Source organism: Lepidochelys kempii, chromosome 8, assembly GCF_965140285.1.
Source record: "Lepidochelys kempii isolate rLepKem1 chromosome 8, rLepKem1.hap1, whole genome shotgun sequence".
Taxonomy (NCBI): domain Eukaryota; kingdom Metazoa; phylum Chordata; order Testudines; family Cheloniidae; genus Lepidochelys; species Lepidochelys kempii.
Window position 1 is genome coordinate 94,578,400 of NC_136387.1, and position 8,742 is coordinate 94,587,141.

At 43.1% G+C, this 8,742-nt stretch overlaps 1 non-coding gene across 1 annotated transcript; it reads left to right on the top strand.

Moving 5' to 3' along the window:
- The first annotated feature begins 1,940 nt into the window (after nucleotides 1-1,940).
- On the top strand, nucleotides 1,941-2,004 carry LOC140916646 (small nucleolar RNA Z39). The gene has a single exon (XR_012160564.2). It is a non-coding gene; the product is annotated as a small nucleolar RNA Z39 (small nucleolar RNA).
- Nucleotides 2,005-8,742: the final 6,738 nt, after the last annotated feature.

Sequence of the window (8,742 nt, forward strand, 5' to 3'; positions counted from 1 at the left end):
GGCATGTTGGGGGGGCCTCAGGAAAAAGAAAGGTTGAGAACCCCTGGTTTAAAGTATTAGCATCCCCCTTCTACAAACATGGAAATGGGGGCAGGGAAGTTAACTCGCTTGCCCAAACTTACAAAGCAAATCAGCAGCATTTACAGCAATCAAACAGAGAACTTCATTGCAGCCTGCCCCAGGCTCTCACCATGGGACCATACACACTCTCTAGATCAGTGATACTCAGACCTCAGTGGTTCAGGAGCCAAATTAGCAATCAATATTAGAGTCACAGTAGTGTGAATTCATTGTTTCATTTACTATATATATATATTATTCTCACAGCAAAATGACTGACCGAGCATTATTATTTTATCAACTACAATTGATTAATAATATAGTAAAAGCATCCTGATTGGTTAACAACTTAGACTGGTTACTAGTTAAATCACCCAGTGTTTTAATATCATGTGCTGCAAAGTGCCACAGGAGACACATTAAAGAGCCGCTTGCAGCTCACAAGCCTTAGTCTGAGTATCACTGGTCTAGATGCAGCTTCCTCTAAAAGTGTTTCCCTAAAAACCATAAATTTGCAAAAAAGCAAACTGGGCTAGAGAGTGGAAGGACAGTTATAGTATGAGATTATTTTTTCATTTAAGATATTATTTGAGTGCCATAAAATCACAACCCTGTACAGTACACAAGAGAATAACTTAGAGAAGCAACCCCCCGCAACCAGCCTCAACAATGAAAAGGGTGAACGGTTCAGATGAAATCCAAGCCCACTCCAACCAATTTCACTCAAGTCTGTCAAATCCAGTCTAAAGATCTAAAGGGAGATTATCAAAGGCACAACAGAGAGTTAGGAGTTGGGCCCCCAACTCTCATTAGTGTTGGCCTATTTGTATTAATGGAAATCCCCCCCTCTATTTCCTAGGCGTTTGCATCCCACACATGTGACTTCAGACCCCATCCTGGTAAGAAGGAGCCAGCTCAGAAGGACCCCATCCCCTTTACTCCATGACAGAAGGGAAGGGATAATCTGAGTTTGCTCACTTTGAGAGGAGCGTGAAGCTGAACACTTTTTAGTTCCTCGGTCCCATACAGATCAGCCTTACACACTCCCTTCCCAGGCACTAATGGAGCTGCAGCATCTTAATGGCTCTAAGATAGGAATAAATTAGTGTTGCTTGTTGGTCCACTCTACAATGCCATCAGCTTAAAAGTACGGAATTTCCATCACGAACTTCTGTGGGGGAGGGAGCAATGGGGGGCCTGTTGAGTTTCCAGTATCTAAAAAGATACTATGCGGAGTTCACAGTGAAAATCCCTGTGATTTGCTACACTCCCCTGCTGATAACACCATGCACAGAAGAAAGAAGTTAAGTCATTTGAGCTCTAAATATTCCTCAGTCATGTCATGTGAGTCACAGAACTCATCCCCCTCTTTAAAGCATTTGAATGCTTCTTTCCTTTCATCTCTGTTGTTGTTTACCTAGCAATTCCCAGCAATGAAGCCACTGGTGAGTATACGCCTGCTCAGTTACAAGATCCCGCTGTCTGTTTGCTGGATTAAGTTGTTTATCCTCTTACTTAAACCATTGGGAAACATATCGACTGCTTACGTCAGGCCAAACTTCGCCCTCTTCCAGTAACACGGTACCAGACACCAAGCTCAAAGAGCTGTCTGGAAGAGTGGTGACAGTACTTCACTCAGAGAGGTGCAGGTGGTAGGCATGCCAAAGTACTGCAACCTTTCAGTTGACCACATAAGGACCATGTTTTGCCTTACTCCGCTGATGCTGGAGCTTTCACTTCTGCTATCTGGCGCTGGATGGCCTTTGCCTCCCCGCACCAGGCTTCTGTCAGCAGCCATGATGGGATCGTGCAGTCATAGGGGTGCAGTGTCCTTGTCATGCCTCTGCCTTTCCTCTTCCCAAGCGCCTCCTGCTCCAATGGTACAAAGGATGTGAACAAAACGGTATGAGAGAAGCAATGATACTGTAAATGCTTTCTGATGCACTTCAGTGGAGCAATTATCTTGGCTTGGTTCTTGGTTCTTGAATGCATCCGATGAAGTGGGCTGTAGCTCACGAAAGCTTATGCTCAAATAAATTGGTTAGTCTCTAAGGTGTCACAAACCCTCCTTTTCCTTTTAATGAATAGATAGACATCTGACACAGGAACAACATAGGAGCCTTTTAAAGTAAACGAGGGCTTTTACATTCATTGGATGGTTTGATAGGGAAAAAATAACCTCCGGTGCTATTCTTTAAAAGCAAATGAAAGAACTTTCATTCTGGGATTTTGAAATACTAGATAGTCTTGGGGGGCTGTTTCACACAAAAATGACTTTGTATTAAGAACTGTTAGTTTCTTAAATTTAGCTCTTTAAAGGATGCAAAGGAATTGGAAATCTAACCACACAGCATATCCCTCCAGTCAGCCCAACCAACTACAGTATTTGGCTTCCATTTGCAACTACCCCAATCAAAAAAAAAGTTAGGTTTGAAGGAAAGTAAGTTTGAAGTGAATGTTAAATTTATATTAGATACTTGTTAATTAGCTAGTAAATGAGTCACCCCCACAGACTGCCAGAGTCTGTGCTATTTAAAGCAACCCTTGTTGTGTCAAGTTAAACTCCATCAGCAGCCAGAGAGTTGACTAAACAGTAATATTTCGAAGCTTAACTTATTCATATTTTTTTTTTACTGTTAAAAAGGCCAAGACTAAAATACCCACCTGGGTATTCATAGTCAGGGAAGGAAGAAGAGAAACCTGTTAGCCTTTATGAAAGCTGCTTCCATTTATATGTACATCCTCCAGAGTGCTCTCTGGTTACTTATGATGAGCCATCCTTGTTTTTTCCTCATGCCTCACCCTTCTGTTCCTTGTTAGCATTCTCTCCTTTAATGGTCTTTCCACAAGAAAGCTGTTGACCTGGATAAATAAGTCCAAAACCACATTTTAACCAGATTTGGTAAAAAGAAACCTGTGGGTGTTTACACCACAGTCAAAATGGTTCCTTGGCTTACTAAATATTAAAAAGGGAAGAAGGGATGGATCTTTCCAAAATTGCCCTGTTCTGGTACTGGCCACTGTCAGAGATAGGATAGTGGGCTAACTGGACCATTGGTCTGACGCAGTATGGCCATGCTTATGCTCTTAAAAGCAAACAAAAATTCTCTTAGTGGCATGGTAGCATCTGCCAAACTTCTAGGCCTACTTTATCCACATGTTAGATCCCCGACTCCCTTGTGGGCTAGTGGGGTGACACACAGCAAGCATCCAACCACTCTTCTGCTTGGGATGTAACAGATGTCTGAGGTACTACAGCACATAGCTATCAATACAAATAAGCCCTGGTGGTTCTTAAGGGGAAACTGGCATATACAGGGATTCTAAGGTGGCTTGAATTCCCTGCTTCTTTTCCTGAAGGTTCTAGAAAATTGGAGAAGTCTTTTGCAGATGAGGAAATAAAGAGATTGCTATTTGTTTGGCCAAATCCTTCCGCCAGGAACACTCAAACAACCCAACTGGAGCTAAGGAAGAGGCTTTTCAGCAACCAAGGGCAAAGTCTGAGCTCTCATTTTTCCTGATGCTGAGACCTCAGTAAATGTTGTCACCACAAGTACATCAGAAACATATGGCATGAGGACCTCAGAGAAGGGTATCATCTTTCCACGGTCTTTGGGCCTAGATCTACAAGGCTAGAGCCATGAGTAGAAGCAGGATGCCAGGTGTAAATGATCACCATTTGTGCAGTGGCAAAATTAATGTGAACCAAAACTTGTTGTGAAGTAGCTTGGATCAACGGATCGAATGTGTGACAGGAAGCTAATTTATTTTAAAGACAAACTTAATCAGAGGGGGGAAAAATCTAACTCTGCACAGCTCAATTTTCTCCTTCTTTACTGCTTATGAAACATAATTTCCTTCTCGCCACTCCACCAAAATGACAATTTTCAACTGGACTTCCATAAATTCCATGTCACATCATACTTCCTCCACAATGTGATGAGGGTTGATGGTATCTCTACAGCCTCCCTTAGCAGCATAGTCTAGTGCCTAGGGCAGTAGGCTAACATTCAGGAAACCTAGGTTCAATTCTTAGCTCTATCACTAGTCTGAGGTAGTCACTTGCTGCCTAGCGCCTCAGTTTCCGTCTGTAAAATGAGAATAATGATACTTGGCCTCCTTTGTTAAAAGTCTTTGAGAGCTATGGACCTGGTATTATTATACCTGTACTTCCTCTACCCCATCACATTGTGATCTAATTTGCTCAGCAAAGCACAAATTTGTTTGCAGCTGTATTCCATGATCACGCATTTTTTACATGAGCCCCAGGTCAAGAGTGCCTCTAGTGTCAAGGGTAAAAGTTAATTTTTCACTTCTGAGAGCCTAAATTGGGTCATTTAGTTTCCTTTGCACATGGAGGAATATAGCATATGGAGCAAACAGTTCAAAGAGGGCGCAGGATGAAATAATACAAGGAAAGCTCAGGCTTTAAGGTTTTGTCTGACAGTATGAAACTGAATATGTGTCTCTTCAAGGAAGTAACAGCTTTCCATTTTTAAGTCAAGTTTGGCCAAAGGCAACTGCGTCTTCTAACACAGTTCGGTCATTCATCAGTGTTTGTATTTCTGCTACGTTCAGCTTGGCAGCTCGATTAGTTATATAATGATCATGTGGGCGGCTTCCTTCCCCCTCCATTTTCCCCCTCCACACACACACTTTTATTTCCAATGTAATGTTAAAGAAGAAAAACACAAAAGAAAACACTACTGAATCTCATAAGCAAAGTCTTTCGGGAAAGGGTTTTGGAAGTTACGTCACTGAATTGGAGCCATAGGCCCAGCTCTCCCTTGAAATTTGCTCTTCACCTGATATTCAGGAGCTATTTTCCTTTCCTTCGTCTCTCTTACTTTCCAGCTCCCCATTCTAATGTTTAATACAGGCAATAGCTTTGAAGCCTTTCCAAATGAAAATGCCAGAAGCACCCAGGTTTTCCAGGGAGCCTGCCAACTCCAGCAATCATTAATTTTATGTGCTAATTTTAAAGTTGATGGGTTTTGTGTCTTGAACTTCAAAGGTGAATAATCTAGGATTTTCTAAAAAGGAGAAAATCATTTTAAAAATGTTTCTTTGCAAAAGAATATTATTTTTATTTCAAGGAATGCAGATTTCCTCTTTGTAGCCTGTATAAATGTTGTTGAAGAGCTCAATGCCAAATACTTGTTTTGTCCCAAAGAAATGTTTAAAGTGAAATAAATCGGGCTGGGCTATAAAGTGTTTTCATTTGTTTCACCGGTGGCCCTGCGGCCTTTATAAGTGAAGCGTGCACATTATGTGCGTGCAGGGCAATTATATTTTTCGGTTACAAAACACAGCTTATTAGATTGACTAAAGTGACAGATTTCAGTTTGTTTCTATCAGATATTACACAGCCATTTGCCTGAAATTTCTAGGGCATAATTTTGACAGTTTTCCCACTCATCAGCACATTAAAACCAGCTGTGGGTCTGGACAAACGACTTCAGCAGAACCTACTGAAAGTATCTTTTTTCCCCCTTCTGAGCGAGGCAAATGAAACTTGGAGTTCATTATGGTAGTTTAATTATGATTCAGTAAGGATGTCCTTCAGTGAAATCCATGGCTCCATAAACAACATGTTCTGTCATATTAGATGTCTTCTATTTCAGTTTTAAAGTCACAAAACCATGTGCTTTTCATTTGAGTTGTTGGACCCCCTGCTAAACTTATAAACAAAGGAATGGTAGCAAAGGACAATCAGCAGCTCGAAGTGTGTATAGTCTCATATTCTGGCTTGTGGAGGGAAGTTTACTGGTTTCGTAAAAGAGAACATTCAGAGCAAAATTGGGCTGATTTAGATGTTGGTATGAGATTCTGCCTCAGTCTGATATGGGTTAGAAAATGTATAACAAATGCCTTCACCCTCAGTCTCTTACATTGTTTTAAAGTGAAAACAGCTGAAGGTTCTTGGCTTATTCTCCTTTGCAGCAGAATCTTTGGGACACGTCAGAGAAAAGTTCTGCAGCACTGCAAGCAATTAAAATGGGTATTTTTTGTGTTTGTTTTTTCCACTTTATCAAAGCCCAGAAACTAAGAGAGACAAAAGATTTTCAGGCAAATGGGAACAAAATTTTTCAATATATTTTAGCTTGTCCTAATTTCACTGTGGTTAAATGCATGAGGACGTTTCTTCTCACCCCATCCCCTCCTATTATTTGTCCACTAAAGAAATGTAAGTTCTTCCTTAATTTCTTCTCTTAGCTTTAGTGCTCAGTTAGATTCTGACCCCCAATAAAACACTTAATCCTGTGCTTAACTTAAGCAGGTGACTTGCCCTGTTGACTTCCAGGCCAGTCTAGAAGTTTACGAGCATTACCAGTTTCTACTGTTTACTTATTAACTCCAGTGAGTTTGAGTTCCCAAAAAGATAAAAGTGCCATTATAATTGTTTACTTATTATATCTAGGGCTCTACCAAATTCACGGCCATGAAAGCTGGTCTCCCCCCATGAAATCTGGTGTTTTCTGTGCTTTTACCCTATACCAGCATTTCTCAAACTGGGGTCCACGGACCCCGGTGGGTCCCCAAGGGTACTTCTCGGGGTCCACGGGCCCCACTGATCAACTCCTCCCCTTTCAGAGGCGCAGCAGGGCTAAACCTGCCCTGGCTCTGTTCCACTCCCAGAAGCGGTGGCATGTCCCTGCAGAACCTGAACGGGAGGTGGGCTAGGGGGTCTCTGCGCTCTGTCCCCACGCCAAGCTCTGACTCCGCGGCTCCCATTGGCTGGGAGCTGTGGGCTGTGCTTGCGAGTGGGGGCAGCACGCGGAGACCTCCTGGCCCCCCTGCCTAGAAGCCGCTGCCAGAGAGATGTGCCAGTCACTTTCAGAAGCTGCCCAAGGTAAGCATCGCACCCTCACCCTCTCCCGCACACCTACCCCAGCCCAGAGCCTGCATCCCGCACCCAAACTCCCTCCCAGAGCCCGCACCCCCTCCTGCACTCCAACCCCCTGTCCCAGCCTGGTGAAAATGAGTGAGGGTGCAGGACAGCGAGCAAGGGAGGGAGGGAGCAGGGGGCAGGAAGAGGTGGGGTTGTGGTGGGGTCTTGGGGGAAGGGGTGGAGTGGGGGGTGGGGCCTGAGGCTGAGCGGAGGGACTTGGGGGGTCCCAGAAATGTTTTAAATCAAAATGGGGGTGCTCAGGTTGCTGAAGATTGAGAACCATGGCCCTATACTATACAGATTTCACAGAGGAGACCAGCCTTTCTCAAATTGGGGGTCCTGACCCAAAAGAGAGTTGCAGGGGGGGATGCAAGGTTATTTTAGAGGGGTCATGGGATTGCCGGAGAGTGGCAGCTGCTGACTGAGGGCCCAGCTCTGCAGGCAGCAGCTCAGAAGAAAGGGTGGCAAGACCAGGCCGTGCCATCCTTACTCCTGCTCTGCTGCTGGCGGTGGCTCTGCCTTTAGAGCTGGGCTCTCAGACAACAGCCCCTGCTCTCCAGCTGCCCGGCTCTGAAGGCAGAGCTGCCACAACCCCCCCTGCAATAACCTTGCAACCCCCCCACAACTCCTTTTTGGGTCAGGACCCCCACAATTATAACTCCATGACATTTCAGATTTAAATAGCGGAAATCGTGACATTTACCATTTTAAAAAGTCCTATGACCGTGAAATTGACCAAAATGGACCATGAATTTGGTAAGGCCCTAATTACATCACATGTAATATGTTGCAATATACTGTGGACAGCTAGCAGATTAAAATGCTTCCGTAATATGATTCTCTTTCTCTTGTGAATACAGATTGGTAGATACCTGAAGAAAGTATCTGTGAACATTTGTTTGAATAAATACCAGGAATTCACTTTGAATGTGCATCACTCTTCTTTGATGAACACTTCATTTTCTCAAGCATGTTTGCAAAAAGTGAAGGTCTTGTACATAGTCTTGCAACTCCATGTTCTCAAGAAGTTTCATGCCCAAAGAGTTCACATAGCTGTCTTGCAATCTCATTGGTTTCCTTTCACCTGCATGTTACAATTTCAAATACCCAATCTGGGAGCGGAAAGAATGGCAGGTGATACAGAAACTTACCAGGAACAACAAATAGTCAAATGATTATGTGAATGAACCTCAGTTTACAGTAGGGTGACCAGAGGTCCCATTTTTAAAGGGACAGTCCCATTTTTTGGGACTTTTTCTTATATAGGTGCCAATATTATCTGGTGCCCCCACCCACTGTCCAGTTTTTTAACAGTCACCCTAGTCTAGGGGAATGTCAAATGTCAGATAATTGGAGTGTCAAACAAATTCATCAGAATCAAATACAATTTGTAGATAAGTCCCAAACAAAAAGAGTGGAAATTCCAGCTGAAATTTTCAGCTAGTCCTACTGATGTTTGTTGACAACTAAGTTTTGGAAAAAAAGCAATGAGCCAATTAAGCCACTAATTCCTGGGGATACTGATTCTCTAAGAGAGGCTAGTGGAAACCAAACCTGACAATTCAGGAATACTGATATTTATTATTTGTATTGTGGTAGCACCTAGAAGCCCTAGTCATAGGACAAGACCCCACTGTGCCAGGCACTGTACAAGTGCAAAACAAAAAGCCCCAAGGAGCTTATAGTCTGAGTATGTTGGAATTTGCACTTGAACAAGGGCCAATCACATGTACTTTCTATTTCTCCAGCTGACACAGACATTGTGAGCAATTAGTAATCTGTACACAGTA